The 21618-nt window shown below is 36.5% G+C and overlaps 2 protein-coding genes across 2 annotated transcripts in view; both read left to right on the top strand.

Annotated features, from left to right (window-relative positions):
- Positions 1-21618, top strand: part of NEUROD1 (neuronal differentiation 1) — a 1109848-nt gene that overhangs the window by 162150 nt on the left and 926080 nt on the right. The window lies entirely within an intron of this gene.
- PDE1A (phosphodiesterase 1A) overlaps positions 4984-21618 on the top strand; it is a 473087-nt gene continuing 456452 nt past the window's right edge. The window contains exons 1-2 of the transcript XR_007718098.1: positions 4984-5000; positions 7401-7449. The gene's annotated coding sequence lies outside the window, so the exon portion shown is untranslated. The remainder of the gene's footprint in view (positions 5001-7400; positions 7450-21618) is intronic.

Consider the following 21618-nt stretch of genomic DNA (forward strand, 5'->3'; position numbering starts at 1 on the left):
ACTACTCATTGATTCTAAATCTCAGTGGAGATTGTCACACTGTAGTTTCTATGAATTTCCTTCCTTCCTTCCTTCCTTCCTTCCTTCCTTCCTTCCTTCCTTCCTGCCTCCCTCCCTCCCTCCCTTCCTTCCTTCGTTCCCTCCCTCCCTCCCTCCCTCCCTCCCTTCCCTCCCTTCCCTTCCCTTCCCTTCCCTTCCCTTCCTTCCTTCCTTCCTTCCTTCCTTCCTTCCTTCCTTCCTTCCTTCCTTCCTTCCTTCCTTCCTTCCTTCCTTCCTTCTTTCCTTTCCTTCCTTCCTTCCTTTCTTCTCTTTTTACTTCTTTCTCTTTCTTTCCCTCTTTCTTTTCCTTCTTCCCTTCCTTCTCTGCTATCTTTCCTTCTGTTTTCTCTTTCAGGCCCAATCTTGCTAAGTTAAAAAAAATAACAGTATAATTGTGTCAAAAGATCATTAAAATTACTATTATTATTATTATTTTGAGACAGAGCCTCACTCTGTCACCCAGGTTGAAGTGCAATGGTACGATCTCGGCTAACTGCAACCTCCGCCTCCCAGGTTCATGCGATTCTCCCACTTCAGCCTCCCAAATAGCTGGAATTACAGGTACCCACCATCATGCCTGGCTAATTTTTGTGTTTTTGTAAAGATGGGGTTTCACTCTGTTGGCCAGGCTGGCCTTGAACTCCTGACCTCAGGTGATCCGCCCGCCTCGGCCTCCCAAAGTGCTGGGATTGCAGGCGTAAGCCGTAGCGCCTGGCTAAAAGTTATTATTTAAAATTATTACCTAATGATTACCTTTTGTTGAATACCTTTAAAAATTTGAATACTGTTAGGAAAAAAGAATTCAGTTCTAACCCTTCTTTAATAGGTTTTATAATCTTAATTAGACATTCAGATATGACCACTTAGAAACGATGAGATACTTTTTAAATAGTAGGTGACAGATAATATGAAGAAGGGTCATATGGTTGTTCATTTTTAAGAAACCTTCAGTGATATTTAAGTTTATTTTTGTTGAGAAAATTTAGACAGAAGTAATAAGAGTTTCAGGGGAAGGTTAATTTCTCCAGCACTTTAGAGTCTTTCTAAATATTCACAATTTAAAATGTAGGAGAATTTATGGAAATTTAAAACTCCAGGAACTTTTTGTTCACCTGTGAGAGAAAGATCAATGGAAAATAATCACTTTGAAATGTGCTAAATATCAAAGGTAAAGACCCCTGAGCCACTTACTCCAGATGAAAAGATGAATCTTTACAAAACTGGAGAGAGAAAGGCTCAATTCTGGTTTTATTTTACCCAGTGCTCTCTTTTTCCCTGTTTTATGCTGTAGTGAACAGATGATGAGAAGGAAATGAATTCAAACTTACTTACTTGCAAATAGACGTATTCTACAAAGCTTTGGTTTGAGTAAGGATACTTAATTGCTAATCTATGCTGTCAATTTTTCATCCTTCACATTCCAAACTGATACTATCAAAACCACATTCTGTTAAAACACAGTCACTGCTTGGTTAAAAACATTCCCCCAGTATGTTGAGCATTTATTTGATTTTCTTCCTTGTGACTCAGATGTTATTCAAAGTCACATCAAGTTGTTTTCTCTCTCATGCTAAATGTCTTCTTTAGTTGTGTGGTATATTAAGCAAACATTGCCTGCATATTTAGTGTTCTTAATTCACACAAAGATTAAATCCATTGCTTATGTAATGAATGTATTAGACACTTAATTTTTTAAAAAGTTGAGTTATTGTGGCTCAGAAATTCCCCAGTGAACTCTAGACAAATATAACTAGATATAACATCAAGATTAGGAAAGGGGAAGTCAGTAGAACTTGTCTAAACCAGATCAGCCATCAATTTGATTTTTTCTTAGTTTCATCTGTAAATGGCAATTAACTTTCCTTATATTCTTAAAGAACTAATTCTTAATTAGTTAGTGCACAGAGAAGTTGGTACCCCACTTAGTTATAACCACATGGAATAACATTAGAATTTAGTTATTTGTGCAATAGTGAAAAATGTCGAATCATTTTAGTTTAAATTGTATAGATAATTTCTCATTCTTCTATGGTTAGACCTGGAAGATTGATGGTCTCTGTATTGGACCTGTTAAAAGAGTGGATAAAGCTTGAAAAGAGTGCTGTGTTGGAGAAGTTCTAGGCTGTCATGGAAGTACCCAAGGACTGACGTATGTTAGAAGGACATTTATTTCAAGTTATAAGAGTCCGGGCATGGGACCCCAACTAGCATTGTCCTGAGGAGCAAGGTCATAGCTCATCATTATCTTCAGAATAAAGTCAAATGCCTTAATATGAAACACAAGACCTTGTGTGACCTGGTTCCTGCTTACTGTTCTCAGTGACCCAATAATGCTGACTTACAGGCATTTGCCTGCTTGGTCTCTTTCTCTGGAGCCCTCTGTGCCTTTTAAATTTTTCACTGAGCTAATTCCCACTCATCTTTCTAGTATATGCTTAAGTACCTTTCCCTTTGTGAAAAACTTTATACCCCCACCCCTGCCAAACTGGGTTATGTGCCCTTTCATTATGCTTCAGTAGTGCTTTGTTTTTATCTCTTTATATACTAAATTATAATTAACAGATTACTTGTCCACACTTATAACCAGACTTTAGGACAGGGCAACCACTGTATCTTTCTTACTATTGTCCAGTATTTGACACATAATATGCATCTGATAAACATTTATTGAATGGATGAATGCATAAACAAATAAATGTCAGTGTAAAATAGTGATTTTCATCTAGGGGCCATTGATCTTGCCTACTCAGGAATATTCAGCAATGTCTGAAGACATTTTTGATTGACAAGATTTGAGAGGGGTGGTGGTGCCAGTATCTAGTCAGTAGAGACCACTGTAGGATGTAAACATCCTACAATGCATAACAAAGACTTGTCTGGTCCAAAATGTCAATAATGCTGAGATTGAGAAACCTAGCTACAAATAATACCATGTTCAGTGGAACATGTAACAGGCAGTGCAAAGTTGTCCTCAGAGGAAAGTAGTAGAAAAAATAGACAGTCAAAATAAATAATTAGGAGGTTTGGAAGCAGTTTAAGACAAGGAACAAGAAGCGTGATTCAGAAGCAAAGTCATGGAGAGCAAGAGGCGCCAATCTTCCCTTGATAGTGGTGGTCTGTATGGTGGGCTGAGTAGAGTAGTGCACAAGGTTCAGGCTGGGATGTGTTCTCTAAAATATTTATTGTCTTTTTCTTATCCTTTCTAGGTAATTGCTCTTTTACATTGCCTTGACTTCTCCTTAATGTCCATAAGATATTTCTGTCACTCAGTTTTGAAGCTTATAAAACTAATATTCTATTTGAATATTATAGATTATCTACTCAGGATGAATACTGAAAATGAATACCTCATAATTTGTAGGAGAAAGATGGGGGAGATAGAACAGAAAGTGCTTCTATTATGGGAAATGAGAAAACATTCAGTATTTTGACCTGTCTTAGAAATAGGTATACATTATTCTATATCATCTATATAATATCTCTTTTTGTTCACAGTTTACACATGGTCAAGCATGATAAGACCATTTTTTTCTACATGTACATATGAAATGCATCTAAATTTAAATCAAATCACCTTTCAATATCATGTTATTGTAACCAATGGGAACAATTAGTAAACAAGAATATGTTTAAAATATTATATAAGGACATATATTTAACTGGCTTTGTGATTTATGATCTATTCTGATTACTAATCAGACTTACCGTATCTATGGGAACAAAGAGGAGAATTATTTTTGCCACCAACAAATATACAAAGATGAGAAATATTTTGCTTCTCTGAATAATCAGCACAGATATTGCCCTTCTTGTTAACCTTGTGTTATTATCTATTTTGCCAGGAGAAAAGCAAAGTCATGTGGGTGGGGAATAGAAAATGTAAGATTAAGAAAGTGGACTGAAAACCCACTTTCTTAAAGGTGGTTATAGACTATCAGTTTTTTGAGAGTTCTGAATCTCTTCCTGAATGAGGAAATAAAAGTGCTCAAACCTAGGTAGTTCTTAAGACAAATCTATTATTTGACTCATGAATATGATCACTTTCTGTGGCTCATATACAAATTTTTATATGTAAATTTTAATGGATAAATCTCTGATTGAGGACACTGAAGAATAAAAATTTCCCAAATAGGAGTGAGACTCCCAAAATAGACTTCATAAAAATAACACGCCATGAATTTTTGAATGAGATACTTTATGGGACACGTTGCTATCACAAATCTAATTTTCATCAGGATCTCTTGTGTGATGAAATTTCCTGGAAGATGTCAATTATTTCCAGGTGATTGTCGCCAAATATTAAAGACATTATAAATGGGATATATATGAGAGTTAGAGCTGAAATGCAATTCCTGCCACTTTATATCCAGTTCTTATTCTCCTACTGAAGTTAGAACATTACTATGTTCCTCTGTTTAGGTTTTAAAAGTTTTTGCTTTATAACATTTTTCAAAAAATCAAGAAGTTGAAGAATCCTCTCACTTTTTTTTAATGTCAGTTTTATTGTTCGATTTTGTTTTGTGTATTTTTGTTTTTGTAGAACCAGCTCAAAAACAAAGCTTTTCTCATATCATCTTTCACAGTGGTTTGAGTCTGTTCTGTTTGTGGAGTTAATGATTGGGCTGGATTTTCCTCCTATGCTCAAGATAGCTTGAGGCACTTGCTCTTGGGTGAGGACAGAGGACAGCCAATGCCCTGGTGTAGCCAGGCTTTCTGCTGAGAGGTGAGCCTCAACCACAAGTGCTGACAGTTGCTGGCAAGAGACTCCCATCACCCTAGGAGGGCAAAGTTCACTTTGGAGAAGTCTCTGACTCTTCCCTGGCACATCCTGTCAATTCCCTTTTAGATGGTGAGCATGGCACAGCTGTCTCAGACACTAGTGGCCTGAGGAGGTGACGACAGCCACCGTCTGCCTCACTTACACACATCATCTCACATATGACCTACAGCACCATGTCCAAGTGAGTATTATTATCTATTTAAAGACAAGGAATCTGAGTCTTTAAGTTAAGTAATTTGCCTATAAAGTCACCGAGATAGTCAGCAGTAGAGCTAGAATTCAAACTGAAGTCTCTCTAAGTCCAACACTGCTGTGTTTTCTCTCTGCAACTCCTTGTGGCTCCTTGCAAGATCTCTAGAGCTGCCTTTTTAACTAATAAGAGAAAGTAGCATTGGCCGGCTTTCCAAATGAGATCACATAGTATCTCTGATTTCTTATCAGGAAATCAGAGGTTGAAGGATTTAATAGTGTTACTGAATCTCTTGATAGGAATTGTGACCCAATTCTTGTTAACTTTGAGTTCCAAGTTTTAAACCATCCCAATTTCAACTTCTTCTGTGCAAAAATTTAATCAGCACAATATGCTTACCTCAGGCAGGACTTCTGTGGAACACTTAATAGGTGATTTTAAATTCATGTGAAACATTGTATAATGAAGGCAAAGACCTGTCACTGATTGGGAATACAGTATAGTAGAAATATGTGACTTTTTTTGATGTGAATAATGCAGAAAAATTGCACTGGAAAAAGTTAAACAGGCAAGGAAAGCTTTATTCAAGGCTATTTCAATAGAGGAGAGAGATTGAACTCAACTTCCCCAAAACAAAGGGCTGGAGAGTTTTTAAGAGCCTGGGTGAGGAGAATCATAGGTTGCCTGTGTTTGCTAATTGGACTTTCCCAAAGGAAAAGTTAACTTTCCATATTTTCATGACAGGAGGTGGGTTTACAACTTAGAGCAAGGCATCCATGGATGATGATGATTGCATTTTGGACGGATGGCTCCCAGCTCCTTGAGAAAGATATTTTGCTCTTACGTTTGCAGTTGAAGAAAGAAAAGCCAGATATTTCAGATAAATATTGAAACAGATTTCTACAATATCTTTATAATAATTTTAAGTGGTCAGCTTATATATATTATTCTGATAATTTCCTCAATTATTGATTTTTCTTTGATTATAGATGGTTTGCCGCTCTCTTTCAATTCTTATTAAATGTGTTATAGCTGAATCATATAATGTCAGTTATTGAAAAAAGAACAGCCTCTCTTATTAAAAACAAAACCCAGAAACTCCATGGATTTTACCGCTGGAAGGAGATGATTTTTGAAGAGGAGGGCAGGTGAACAAGCAGTTTTTTCTTTGTTCTCCTGGATTTATCTTTGTCTTGGGGTTCTTCTGTTCTAATCACTCCCACCATCATCAAACCATTCTCTGGGGCTATGCTGTAGTTATTTTAAAGGTCTGATTCAAGCACAAAAAGGAACCCCATTTTCAGTTCTTTTTATTACAATTAATATAGCATGAAATATTCAAGTATCAGCCAAACACAGAATCACAAAAATAAGGATACAAGCACAGAAAAATATGGGAAACAAAAATGATCTGACTTAACACAGGGTGCATCTCTGATCCTGTGGTAACTGATGTTTTTCCAACTCTCATAGGCTCTGTCCGCTAGCTTAGTAATAAGTTTCTTATAACTGGATCTCTCCCTTGAATCTCTTCTCAAGCTTTCTCCTGTGTGTTCTGTGATACAGACCTTAGCCCCACTAGGGCACTCTCTTCCCTGCAGACATCTGAGATTTTGCATTTGTACATCATTGTACAAACTGTTCCCCCTGGCCCGAGTGGCACTCTCCCATCTCTTTTGTCCGTATAGCCTTACTGATTCTTGAGATCTCACATATTAATCAATTCTTAGTGTTTCAGACTTCCACAAAATTAATTGCTTTCCTGTTTCTGTAGTGTCTTTGATATTATTTAAAAATTTCAGTTATACTGTGTTATTTTTAAATCTGGTATCTATCCCCTTTGTTAGGCCTGGGTTCCTTGGAAGCAGAGACTACATCTTAATGACCATCTGCATGTAGCATAGCAACAAGCACATACCAGGCATTCAAAAGCTTTTTGCTAAATTACATTGATCAATTTTTACGCCCTTTTGGAGAAGATACCCACATTTTCATGCCAACTGACACAACTTTGAAGATTCTTGCCCAGTTCATTGCTTTATATTTCCAACTCCTTGGAAGTATCCATCTAAACAGACATTTTGATCTTTGACACCTTTGCATTTAAAGCCAGAAAGGCCTATAAAATGAAATCCTGAGGTGCAAGTGGATGGTTAGGGTGGACGGGGCTGTCAGGTAATTTGCTTTATTTTTAATATTAAGCTAAACATTTTAAAATTCTACTACATAAAATTGCATGCTTTGGTATGTAATTCAATATTTCCTTATTGTCATTTTTAGTTTTACCTGGAGCAGTTGGAGAGCTTGCTTTAGTATTGTATTTTAAAAATGCATAGGATTTCTATTTTTCTTAATATCTCAAACCAGATAAAACTATTCTGCCTCCCCCAGGTGATATAGAAGTGGAGTTAATATGGAAGCTGCCCTCGACTGGATTGAGGTAAGCTTACATTCTGGTTGAGTCTCTAGTGAGCTCTCCAGTTGCTAGCCCTGTTTTTTCACTGCCCTAAGCTTCTGTTTCTTCAGCTGTTTCTGTCCAGATAAAATAATCTAAGGTTTTCCAAGTATAGGTTTTTCTTTTGGGTGTCCTATACTAACTTGGTTCTGATTTCTCAATCTGATATTTTCTTTGATTTCTACGTAACAGGGAAGACTGACAGTTAACCAATGTGAGATATAAAGAATTGTAACATAGAAATAATAGATCAGTTTGATTTCTGACATGGGTGTAGGTCTCCCAATTATTACTTTAGGTAAAAATGAGAAGTATGCTGGAGGGCTCACACACAGGGGCATTTGTGTGCAAAGGCTCTTCATTGGAGAATGAGTTTGCTTAGCTGGTGCTATCTTTTGAATGCACAGAGCCTTTTTGCATGCTGAGCAAGTCTGCAGCTATTTTCTTTGGCAAGAGAGAGTCTACATGAGGCCATTTGAGGTTTGTACACAATTCTGTTCTTGTCTGAGTCTACACTTGGGAGTGTAGACTACTCCAGCAATCCTTAGTTTTTCTTTACCAGGTCTCTTGGGAAGATAGGGTACTCTTCACTGACTTTGTGCAACAATTATGAAAATGGGTATCTTCCAGGGACTAAAATTTGCTTTGGTATAATTAAAACTAGCTAGCAGGTACAGCTTTAAATCACTTGTTTTATTGCCATCAGACTCAACTTATGAAGAAAATGATGACTGCCTATGTGGTCAACAGCCATGGTTATCTTATTAGATGTTATCTGATATTGTCAGCAATACTGAAAGCTGTAGGATGGTAAGGTACTTCAGACTGGGAGAGTAAGAGTGACAAGATATAGAAAAGAGGCATATGTATTTTACAGCTGGGAGATCATTTTTTGCAAGGCATGTAATTTATATAGAATAATGGGGAAAAAGGGACAAAAATTACTTATCTTCCCAAAAGATAAGTAATGAAGTTATATGACTCAGGCCATTGTTGAGCAGGTGTCAAGCAGAGGATGTTTACAAATGCTGTTATAAGGAAGTGCACCTTTATTAAATATCCCTTGGCTCTCAGCAATACATTTTAATTAAAAACCTACATTATTCCTGGTACTTACAGTGGCACTAAGGACATTGAAAATGGATTGACTGAAAGCCAGTCTTCCGTTTAAGTTATAGTAAAATCTTTCTCAACCTTGCTATGGGCTGAATTGTTTCCCCTGGCTCTCCACTCCCAAATTCAGTGCTGAAGTTCTAACCTACAGCACTTCAGATTGTGACTATATTTGGAAGTAAAGTCTTTAAAGAGATAAAATGAAGTGATCAGGTGGGCACTAATCTAGTATGACTGGTATCCCTATAAGAAGAGAAAATTTGGACACAGACAGGCACAGAAGGCAGACCATGTGAAGACTCAGGGAGAAGACAACTACCCATAAGCCAATGAAAGAAGCCTCAGATGAATCCAATCTGCATCTCAGATCTCTAGCCTTCAGAACTGTGAGGAAATAAATTTCTGTTGTTTAAACTTCCTACCTGGTCTGTGGTACTTTGTTATGGTACTCCCAGCAAACTACTAATTAATATAAAGTCACATTCTGCGGTACTGGGGGTTAGGACATCAATGTATCATTCTGGGCGACACAATTCAGCCATAAGAAATTCTCTGTGATATAGTGAATTCCTTGTTAAGCAGGGCAAATTTAGGAAATTCAAATGATTAATTTGTGTGTTTATTTTTAGTTATCAAAGGAGTAGTTATAGTTTGTTTTGAAGATGTTGTTAGCCTGAACGAAATGGAAACAGGGTCTGTGTATTTTTCTGCATTTAATGAAGTCACGTTGCTCATGATCAGCTATAGTGAAATATGTGCTGATAGCATTTTTGGGGACAAGAAGCGTTAGCTAGACCTTCTTTCATTGCTTGTTGTTCTCATGGAATTAATGCCTTCCATTCATGTTTCTTCTAGTCCTATAATTATCATTCTTTTGTCCAAATTATACAAGTGTATACCACTTTATTATAGTAATTTATATGGAAGTAATTTATATTTAAAATGCTCATTTCTCCTTTTTTTGGGCATACCATGTACTTGCTTCTAGGTATGATGGAAAACAGCTATCCCCTTCTTTCAAACGTGTTCTCGTTTCAGACTTATGCCAACAATGACAGTCAAAGGCTCTATATACTCATAGCCCTTGGCTGATCTTGAAGCTGCTGCAGACCATGCCACTTGGGGAGAACTAAAAATGATTCTGATCCCTTGAAGAAGAAATCTTCATTAGCTGTGTTTCTTGCTAATTTTTAGATATTTGTCTCCCTGCTTTGCTATGAGCTACTTAAGGGCAGGGACTGAACTCTCTAGCAGAGTGCTTAACTCGTAACATTTATTGTACATGTATTATATGCCTGCCACCTTGCTAAGGGAGTGACCTCCCACTTTGTAGATGAGCAAGTGGAGGCCAACAGAGAGAATAAATAAGGAGTCAGATGCTACACAGCAAGTAAGTAGCAGACAGAATTTAAATCCAGGCAGTCTGACTCCGGAGCTGGGGTCAGCCCCATTCAGCAGCAGAGATGGCCAACTAATAAGTATTTCTTAAATCCATGGTAGCATGTTTATTTTGAGATACAGTAAGCTCACTGTTTTCCTCTTATAATCAAGTTAGAATTAAGTGACTCTGAGCTTTCAAAACTGTTTTCAGGTTATTTATTCACTTCACTCAAGGTGAAAGCATTTGTTTTTCCCTTCTGCGTGAATAGATAACTAAGTGCCTTTTAGGAAAAAGAAAGAGAAGCAATTCCGTTGCCTAAAACTTGACTTTATAAATTGTATTTGTTGAGAAGAACTTCAGAATTTTGTCTTTACTAGATTAAAAAATTATATAGTAGTACTTTGTTGTTGCAACAAGGTCATAATGTGAGATCTAAGAAGAGGCTGATAATATTCCCTTCAACCTTCCTTCAAGCCTAAAGTAACCCATGTTAGCACCTCACCGTCTACGGTTCCTTGCCCTTTCCTGAGCTCATAATAGGGCAAAACTATGCACAGTGCTGCAACTTACTGTTTACATGGAGTGGAAATACCATTCTTTCAGGTTCATATAAAAAAGCTAGCTTCTTTTTAAAATACCAGTATAATTTACTGTTGCATAAATGTTCTTATTCAACCATTCCCTTACTGATGAGCTTTGGTTTGTTTCCAGGGCCCCTGTCCTCTTTGCTCTTAAATGATAAGCTTATGAAAACATGAATCTGTTGGTCAAAGTGCATGAATATTGTAAAATAGATGTTGCCAGATCACATTATTCAAAACTTTACTAATTTAAATCTTAATAATATAGACTTTCTTTTTGAAATAATAAAACATTGCCTTTTTGATGTTAGGAACTTTAAGTCTCTATTTTGTTTCCTATGTTCAGAATAAAATTTGTAAGAAACTCAGATGATAAGCTTAATAGATACATAAGATATAAAAGAGAACCCTTAAATTTGCTTCCTGCCAAAGAATAGAAGGGAGTTTAGAAGGAAAGAGATCCATGTTATGCTTTATTATAGAGGTTCCATGATTTAGGCTGGCTCATGACTTCGGACTTCTTCTAGACCAAAGCTCATGGTTCAGAAAATGGAAAAAGAAAAGCTTTCTTTATGGTCCCTGTGCAAAGACACTTTTTAATTTTTAAATTTTAATTAATTCTTCCTTGCTCTTTCTTTTCTTTTTCTTTCTTTCTTTTCTTTTCTTTTTTTTCTTTTGACGAAGTGCTGCTCTGTCGCCCAGGCTGGAGTGCAGTGGTGAGATCTCAGCTCACTGCAACCTCTGCCTCCCAGGTTCAAGCTATTCTCCTGCCTCAGCCTCCCGGGTAGCTGGGATTACAGGCGCAGGCCACCACAGCTATCTAATTTTTGTATTTTTAGTAGAGATGGGGTTTTGCTATGTTGACCAGGCTTGCTCTTATCTATTGAGAAGGTTCTACCAACTCTCTTTGTCAATTCTATAAGTGCAGTTTTATGAGTGTAATTCTATGAGTGCAATTTTAGAGATGATCTCACACATCAGACCTGCTGCCACATTCAGCATTCCCTGATTATCATAATGTTTGACCCCTTCACCTCTTGCTTTAGTTATTCCAAACAGTGACATTCTGTCAGAAGTCTCGTGTGACTATTTGTCTTTTTCCTTTTCTAAGCAGTTCACATGTCAAAGTATACAATATCTAAGGCATTTGGCTGTCCAGGCCTTGCCATCTGGGGGAAAGAGTTTCTCTTAATCAAATTAATCAGACTCTATGTTTGTAGAACTGGCAAATCTGCAAATTCAGGATGGGACAGAAAGTTTATTATAATTAATTCTTCTTAATTTGATAACAATATAAATATTTAAATCAATATTGCAGCATGGTTTAGTAGAGATGTCAGATGGAACTGAATTTGAAACTCGGCTTCACCTCATAATGGTAGTGTAGACTTGGCCAAGTTAATTATATTCTAAGCTTCAGATTTTTTCTATATAAAATTGGGCTAACATATACATCTCTCAAAGTAATATGAAAAGTAAATCAAGTAGCAAACAAAAGAAAAAATGATCAATTAAACTACATTGAAATTAAAAACTGTGCATCAAATAATACCATCAATTGAGAAAGCAACCCATGGAATTGGAAAAAATATTTGCAAATCGTATATCTGATATGGTTAATATTCAGAATATATAAATAACCTTTATAATGCAAGGGCAAAGAGCAAACAACCAAATAAAAATGGGCAAAAACTTGAGGAGACATTTTTCTAATTAAGATATATATAAAAAGATGCTTATAATCACTAATCATTACAGAAATGTCAATTAAAGTCATAAAAACCACTGATATCACCTCCTATCAACTGGTGATATCAGTGGTTTTAATGGCTTTAACTGGGATGGCTACTATAAAAACCACAAAACAAAATAACAAATTTTGTCAGGATTTAGAGAAATTGGAACCCTTGTGCACTGTTGGTCGGGATATAAAATGGTGTAGCCACTATGGAAAACAGTATGGTGATTCCTCAAAAAATTAAAATTAGAAGTACTATATGATCCAGCAATTCCACTTCTGGGTATATACACAAAAGAGTTGAAAGCAAGATCTTGAAGAAATATTTGTACACTAATTTCATAGCCACATTATTCACAATAGCCAAAAAGGTGGAGGCCACACAAGTGTTTGTTGGTAGATGAATGGACAAAAAAAATGTGGCCTATACATACAAAGGAATATTATTCAGTCTTAAAAAGAAATGAAAACTAACATATTCTACAACAAGGATGAATCTTGAGGACATTTTGCTAAGTGAAATAAACAGTCATAAAAAGACAAATACGGTGCCATTCTACTTATAAGAGATATCTACGGTAGTCAGATTCATAGAGACATAAAGTAGAAGGGTGGTTACTAGGTGTTTAGGGAAAAGAGAAATGGAGATTTTGGATTCATGGGTCTAGAGTTTCAGTTCTGCAAGATGAAAAGAGTTCTGTAGATGAATGGTGGTAATGATTATATGACAATATGAATTTATTAAGGCCACTGAACTGTACACTTAAAAGTGGTTAAGATAAAAAAAAATTGTTATATGCATTTTATCACAATTTTTAAAAAGCAAATCAGATAATATATATATATATAGCACCTAGTGTGGTTCTTAATATATGGTAGGTGATAAATAGTTACTATTAACAATAATAATAATATCCAGTCTCACTGGGCTAATAGTTTTCTCTGGTCTGTTTTATCCTAAATTTAAAGCTATCTTTTAATTATGTAAATTTTCAAACAACAGAAAAGACAAAATAGCACAGTCAAAACCTGTATGTCCTTAGCCAAGATTCAACAAAGTTAAAGTTTGCCATATTGGATTATGATGGTTAATACTGAGTGTCAACTTGATTGGACTGAAGGATGTAAAGCATTGATCCTGGGTGTGTCTGTGAGAGTGTTGACAAAGGAGATTAACATTGGAGTCAGTGGGCTAGGGAAGGCAAACCCACCCTTAATCTGGATGGACACCTTTTAATCAGCTGCCAGTGGATATAAAGCAGGCAGAAAAATGTGAAAAGGAGAGACTGGCCTAGCCTCCCAGCCTACAGCTTTTTCCTATGCTGGATGCTTCCTGCCCTTTGAACACAGGGCTCCATGTTCTTCAGTTTTGGGACTCAGACTGGCTGTCTTTGCTCCTCAGTTTGCAGACAGCCTATTGTGGGACCTTGTGATGATGTAAGTTAATACTTTATAAATATATATTATATATATAGCTAATTATATATATATAGTTAATTATATATATATATATATGGAATAATTGTTGTGTCTCCTGGTGGCAGCGTTCCTCCTCCTGGAACTAAGACCTCTAGACTAGCAGACCTTGGTATTGTTTCTCCCATAGCCAGGATTCATGGGTCCAGGAATCAAGGGGCAGAAGTGGAAGTGGCACCACTCACCATCAACCCCTAGCAAAAGTTTTGCTTCCTGTTCCTGTGGCATTATGTTCTGCTGGCCTAGAGGTCTTAGTTCCAGAGGGAGTAATGTTGCCACCAGGAGACACAACAATTATTCCATTAAACTAGAAGTTAAGATTGCCACCTGGACATTTTGGGCTCTTCCTACCTTTAAGTCAACAGACTAAGAAGGGAGTTACAGTGTTGGCTGGGGTGACTGACCCGGACTATCAGTATGAAATCAGTCTACTACTCCACAATGGAGGTAAGGAAGAGAATGCATAGAATACAGGAGACCAATTAGGGTGTCTTTTAGTATTACCATACCCTGTGATTAAGGTCAGTGGGAAACTACAACAGCCCAATCCAGGCAGGACCACAGATGGCTCAGACCCCTCAAGAATGAAGGTTTGGATCATTCCACCAGGAAAAAAACTATGACCTGCTGAGGTGCTTGCTTAAAGCAAAGGGAATACAGAATGGGTAGTAGAAGAAAGTAGTCATCAATGCCAGCTACAACCACATGACCAGCTGCAGAAACAGAGACTGTAGGCCGGGTGCGGTGGTGGCTCAGGCCAGGCGCGGTGGCTTACACTTGTAATCCAAGCACTGTGGGAGGCCGAGGTGGGCAGATCATGAGGTTGGGAGTTCAAGACCAGCCTGGCCAACATAGTGAAAGCCCATCTCTACTAAAAAATACAAAAATTAGCTGGACATGGTGGTGTGCACCTGTAGTCCGAGCTACTTGGGAGGCTGAGGCAGGAGAATCACTTGAAACTGGAGGCAGAGCTTGCAGTGAGCCGAGATTGCACCAATGTACTCCAACCTGGGCAATAGAGTGAGACTCTGTCTCAAAAAACAAAACAAACAAACAAACCAGAGACTGTAATTGTCATGAGTATTTTCTCCTTCTTTTGCTAAAAACATGTTTGTGCGTGTATACACTTGTACTAAGAAAATATTTTATTTTTTTCTTTATCATTTGACATAAGATTTATCAACTTCATATCAGCATTTGAGTATTGTTAACTTCATGTAATAGTATTTGGGTTGGGATTGGTGCGTTTCTGGTTGTACAAAGGGTAGTTGTATTATGTTAGGTGTAATTGTGACCTTATTATTGTCTTTATTTGAAGATTATGTGTGATCTCAGGAGAGGAGTATGGGTTCAAGTTGACAAGGGTTGGACTTGTGATTGTTAATACTGAGTGTCAACTTGATTGGACTGAAGGATGTAAAGTATCGACCCTGAGTGTATCTGTGAGGGTGTTGCCAAAAGAGATTGACATTTGAGTCAGTGGGCTGGGGAAGGCAAACCCACCCTTAATCTGGATGGGCACCTTTTAATCAGCTGCCTGCGAATATAAAGCAGGCAGAAAAACATGAAAAGTAGAGACTGGCCTAGCCTCCCAGCCTCCATCTTTCTCCTATGCTGGATGCTTCCTGCTCTTGTACATCAGACTCCACATTCTTCAGCTTTGGGACTTGGATTGGCTCTCCTTGCTCCTCAGCTTGCAGACAGCCTATTGTGGGACCTTGTAAGTTAACACTTAATAAACTCCGTATATGTGTGTGTGTGTGTGTATGTATATATCCTATTCTGTCCCTTTAGAGATCCCTGATTGATATTACTAGAATTTTATACATTATACAAAAGTATATTTTTGCTGAATCATTTAAAATAAATTGCAGAGATCATCACGTTTTACCTAAATATTCTAGCACGTGTTTCCTAAGAACAAAATTATACATAGTTACAATTCCGTTATAATTAAGACATTACTAATGACTTGCTAATGCCATATATTCCTCACTAATATGTGAATATCATAATCTGTCCCCTAAATGTCTTTAATAGACAAATTTTTCAAACCAGGATCTATTAAGATTCCTGCATTGCATTTTGTTGTTGCATCCCTTTAGATTCTGTCCTAGTTTAGTCATAGCCCCTCTTTTTTTTCCCCTGTGAAATTAGCTTTTTGAAGAGACCAGTATAGCTGTCTTGAGAAATGTCCCACATTCTGTATTTTTTTAAAAAATGATTTCCTTATGGCGTGGTTCAGCTTGTTTCTCTCTGTCCTCTATTTCTGCCAATCTGGAAGTTAGTCCCAAAGCCTCAATGAGATTCAGATGAAATAGTTTTGACAGGATCAGTGATGCCTTTATATTTTACACCCAACAGTTACATGAAGGCAGGTTTTCCTCCCACAGTTTGCTAAGCTTGATCAGTGGGTTAAGAGAGGGTCAGTCAAGTCTCTACATTGTAAAGGGTATCAGGTATTTGCCAAGCAGTCTATGGAATAATATGTGAGGCAGAGCCCATTTCTCACCAGCCTTACCCCAGATAGCTTTAGCATTCTTTGGTCTTTAATCAAATCATTGTTTCATTGGGGATTTAAAAACAGGAATGAATTAAATTCCTCTAAAAAGGCAAGTTAGATGTTGAATTCTTTCCTTTTAATTATCACTTTCTAGAGTAAAGATTGGGCACCGTTGTCTAGTGGTGGCAAATAAGATTTATCTTTCACTTTTAAAACACTGTAGGCCATATAAATGTTTAGCAAGAGGTTTTACAATGAAGTAGAAAATTTCCTAGCAAGTCCAGGGCTGATAGGAATTGTATAGTAATTATTGCTGTACTTTCCTAAACTGGTTTATAGTGATTGTGATTTAAGGTAACAAACTTTGAACCATGAGAAGAAAGAGGCAAGTTGCCTACTTGCCTTCCTCCTTTACCCATTTTCCTGCAGAGTTAGAAGAATGTTCCCCTAGATTGCCAGAAGAGGAGAGATTATTGTGTGAATTTTCCCCTCTTTAGTGAAAGCTTTTCTTTCCCTTGTCTTCTACCTCACCAGTTCATGCAAAATGGGCTTCATATAAGCACATAAAACACACTCCTAAGAAGACATTCTCCCAACTTCCATTCTTTCAATAACAAACAAATATTGAACATTTGCTCAGTGTCAGGCACAGTGTCAGTTCCTGGATCTACAGAGACGTGAAAACCACCCAATAAAAAGTCTCTGTCTCTCAGGTTCTCAGGTTCAGTTAGAAACCATCCTTCTAAGGGGAGTTAACTGACACTTCAGTTCTAAGAGAAATAAGCTATGGGCTGTCATGAGGTCATCACAAAGATGACTTTGCCACATGGTTAGCCTTTCTTAGGAAGTGAACATAGAGTAAGGTCAATTTTTAAAAGGACCTTTTCTGAGTAATGAGACATGGTGGAGTGACTGCTGTGTTGTAGATTTAGAATTCTGCTGGCATAATGGATCATGATACCATTCTTGAAAAGTTGCTACTACACCAGAGACCTGAAAGTTACTCGAGCTTTTTTGCTACTCTCGGAAATCAGATTTACTGGCATTTAAAACATTTTCTATGGTTGACATCATTATTATTTTTATTATTTTAAAATATAAACTTATTGTTTAATTTAGTAGTTAGCATCCTATTTTGCTCTCACATAACAGGAAAGTGCCATTGAATATTATCTTTAATCCAGCAATAAGCAGTTGTTGCATTTTACCAATCTTTTAATTTTAACAATGATGTAGAGAGACATCAGCTTCCTTATAACTCACGACATTTGCCTTCACAGATCCATACTCACTTTAGACAAAGAATTGGAAAACGAGAGGCTTAATAAACCTCCAAAGTCTCAAAGTGGTAATCATTTTATGCTATTTTCTTGAAATTCTCTTTGTCCAGTCCTATCATCTCTTCTATGATTTGATTTGTAGAATAATAATGAAAATATTTACATTATTCTTTTCACATTCTCTTCCTCTTGGTGATATTTCAGTTGCCCCTATTTTAAAAGAAAGCATATGAAAAACATGATTCTAAAATTTTGAATTACAATCTAAAAATTTCAGTTTCATCCATGAAAATTGCTCTTACCATTCTTCTCAGAATCAGGAAGCAGTCAAGTATAAATTGTGGGCACCCATTAAAATAAAACCCCCCAGTCAGCTTTCTAATCTTCATAAGAGTATTTCAACATTAGCATCTACTTAAAATGAATTAGCAACTTCTTTTATAGCAGTTGCTGTTGCCAGTTCTTGCTCCAAGAACCTTACTAATGATATTGTTATAATATGCATATCAACTCAATGAGCTAGGTACAATTATGAGTCTCATTTTACAGATGAAGAAATTAAAGCAAAGAGATGTCAAATGACTTACCCAGTGCTCCACAGGCAACAAGTGCCTTTATCTCTCTCCTGTGCCATTTTCTCATACAACTTCGCGTGTCTAATTTATGGATACACAAACCCTTAAACTCTTCACTATCTGGCCCAGCTCAGAAGCAAGATCGAGAAAGCATTAGGTGTTAATGACTGAAGGACATATATTGCTCCAATTATTTTAGGTTGCCCTTTTACCCTATTTCAAACAATAAGAAAATGATCATATTGAACACTGACCCTTTCTAAAACAGACTTCATTACTGTATTTGATGCCAAGCCTTTCTTTTATTGGTGGATGCTCTGAGGAACAGCTTCATAGATCTGTCACTGTATTTGATATGAGAATGCTACTGAGGACTTTGTCTACTGTATTACTTTGTTTCACATTGTAAAGACCTGAGTGAAGAACTTCTTTTAAAATTTAGGGATAAGAAAGGGATTTGCTTTCACTGATAATCTCCCTGCCTTTTTCAGTAGTCATTTACAACTGTCCCTATTTCTCTTTTCACTTTGGTTACCAGGAATAACATATTTAGTTTAGTCAAATATGTGTCTTAGAGTCAAATATGTAGCTCAGTATTAAAAGTGTTTTAAAGTAGGTTCTTACAGTCTGCATTTTTATATTTTATACTCTCTACTTCTCTTCTCTTTTTGGCTTCCTATTTCAGTTTTTATTTTCCCTGCTCCAGATTTTTACTAACATTTTATCACCCCTTTTGTAAGTTTTACGTAAATCACCTCAAATCTCTTGTAGAATAAGATAGAGACAATTTTGTGTCCCCAAACACCAGGGATGCAAGAAAGCAAAAGGTATGGTCTCTGATTTTATGAGGCTCAGACATGATTGGGAATACAGCACAAGGATGCAGAAACAAATTCACCTTGTGAATATCACAAGTGGTATAGATGAAAAAAATGCCATAGGAGTTTTGCATGAGGTCTGGGACAGTTGGAAAAAACTTAAGAAGTAGAAACTACACTGGCCATTGAAGAAAGGCTAGAACTTCAGTAAGAGTAGTATGGAAAGGAGGAAGATTTTTAAGAAAGGAAAATGTATTGAACCAAGATATTAATGGGAATCTGGTTTATTCAAATAACAATGGCAGAGGATTGTTAGTTGTCAGCTCCAATATCCATTCTCATCTCTCCCTCAATTGCTGAACTTCAGTTTCATTTCAGAGCAGCCATGTAATCAGATAAAAGACTATGTTTTCCATTTTTACTTTGAAACCAGGTTAATCAAAGTGATCTGTTTTCGCCAGTGAAATATAAGCACGAAGTGTTGTGTCACTCTGTGGGACTTTGAGAAAGTCTCATTAAAGAGAGGAAGTTTGCTCTTCTTTTCTCCTTCTACCATCCTACTGCTTGAAGCCCAAAGAGCTCAATGAGCATCTTACACCCTGAGGATAAGGAAGATACTCAGAATGATGGAGCAGAGAGCTCAGAGCAGATTGGCCATAGCTGAATGTAATGCCTCCCGTATAAAACCATTTAGCTAGAGTAGATAATTTATATAGAGCATAATGAAAAATTGTAGGTCAGAGCTAATGTTCAGCAAACAAGTATGAGCTTTATTTTATTAAAATAGGAAATATATGTGTGTCTATATATATATGTTTTGTTTTTGTTTATGTTTTTGAGACAGGGTATCACTTTGTCACTCAGGCTGGAGTGTAGTGGCACAATCCCGGCTCACTGCAGTCTCAACCTCTTGGGCTCAAATGATCCTCCCACGTCAGCCCCCACAAGTAGCTGGGACTGCAGGCATGTGCCACTACATCCGGTTAACTTTAAAATTTTTTTTAGAGATATGGTTTCGTCATGTTTCCCAGACTGGTCTTGAACTCCTGAGCTCAAGTGATCTACCCTTCTCGGCCTCCCAAAGGGCTGAAATTAGATTTTATTTCAAGCAAAAATGTAAAAAATATCAAGATGAATATTATTTTTTTGAATTTACAACTTTGCAAGATGAGATTTATGATTAGTCTCTTAACACATTACAGGCGTGAGCCACCGTGCGTGGCCTATAGGAAATAAATATATATGATCACATCTGTGATTTTTCAAGAAAAAGTTTCTAAGCCATTTTATTCAGCTAATTAAACTTGTATGAATTTTTTTAGTGCAATTACATGTTGTATACCAACTGAGCATATTTGCATTGATGATAAATACAGAAATATGTACATACTCTGTGTTTACTATTACTATAAAAACATTTTATAAAAGGAAAGAAGATAAATTTAAAATAATTTTTGTGTTCAACGTTTTAATAACAGCTAAGGAAATAAGAAATAGGAGTTCAATGAAAAATATTTTTTCTTAAGTTTATAAATATAAACTTTAGTTTAATAACTCATTATTAAAGAACAGATTAAAAACCAAAAATTTTAACAATACCATTACATTTTAAATTTAAATTTAACTAAAGGAAACTCTACAAAAAAGGCTATACGAAAAGGTGTTTAGAAAACTTAAACATTGCTGGGTGTGGTGGTTTGCACCTGTAATCCTAACACTTCGGGAGGCCGAGGCAGGTGAATCGTGAGGTCAAGAGTTCAAGACTAGCCTGGCAAACATAGTGAAACCCCATCTCTACTAAAAATACAAAAAATTAGCTGGGCATGGTGGTGGGCGCCTGTAATACTAGCTACTCGGGAGGCTGAGGCAGAAGAATCACTTGAACCCGTGAGGCAGAGGTTGCAGTGAGCCAAAATCTCGCCACTGCACACCAACCCCGGCGACAGTGCAAGACTCTGTCTCAAAAAAAAAAAAAAAAAAAAAAAAAAAACCTTAAACATTAAAATAATTTATTCATTATATAAAAGATATTAAAAACTCATTATCAGGGAAATTATATTTTATTTCAACCAAGAATGTAAAAAAATCAAAATGAATATTATTTTTTCAATTTGCAATATTACAAGCTGAAATTTATGATTAGTTGTTAAAACATTATTTTTGTTGAGCAATTAGAAATTACCGTGTATGATTTAGAAAACCTATTAAAGAGATTTTGTTTATTGTAAATGGAAAGAAGATGAGAAGACATGTATTTTTGAAGTGTCCCAATTTGGTGGTATTTCATGTCTAAATGAGTAAAGATTTTCCTTTTCATAACCTTTTGACTCTTCGTTTGAAAATCAGGTATATCATTCCAGATTTCTTCTGCAGGTGCCAGAAAAGTAAATGAATAGTACTTCTGCTATAAAATCTTCTTCCCTTTCTGAAGAATTACCTTAGAGCATTAGGTCACCAGCTGGGAGAAGTATCAAGCACAAATATGCCAAGAAATGAAGTTTCATAGTCATCCAATTGGAAGCAAACTTTTTGTGGGAATCAGGTACTTTTCTTGCTGATTTCCTAATTCTTGGTAATGTTCTGTCATGGTAATGTTATAGCACATTGTTACGAGATGGCATTACAGAGTGATTCAGAGTATCATACAGCTAAATTTGGTCATGGCAGCAAAAATGTTCTGTATCAGAAA

Source organism: Macaca thibetana, chromosome 12, assembly GCF_024542745.1.
Source record: "Macaca thibetana thibetana isolate TM-01 chromosome 12, ASM2454274v1, whole genome shotgun sequence".
NCBI lineage: Eukaryota > Metazoa > Chordata > Mammalia > Primates > Cercopithecidae > Macaca > Macaca thibetana.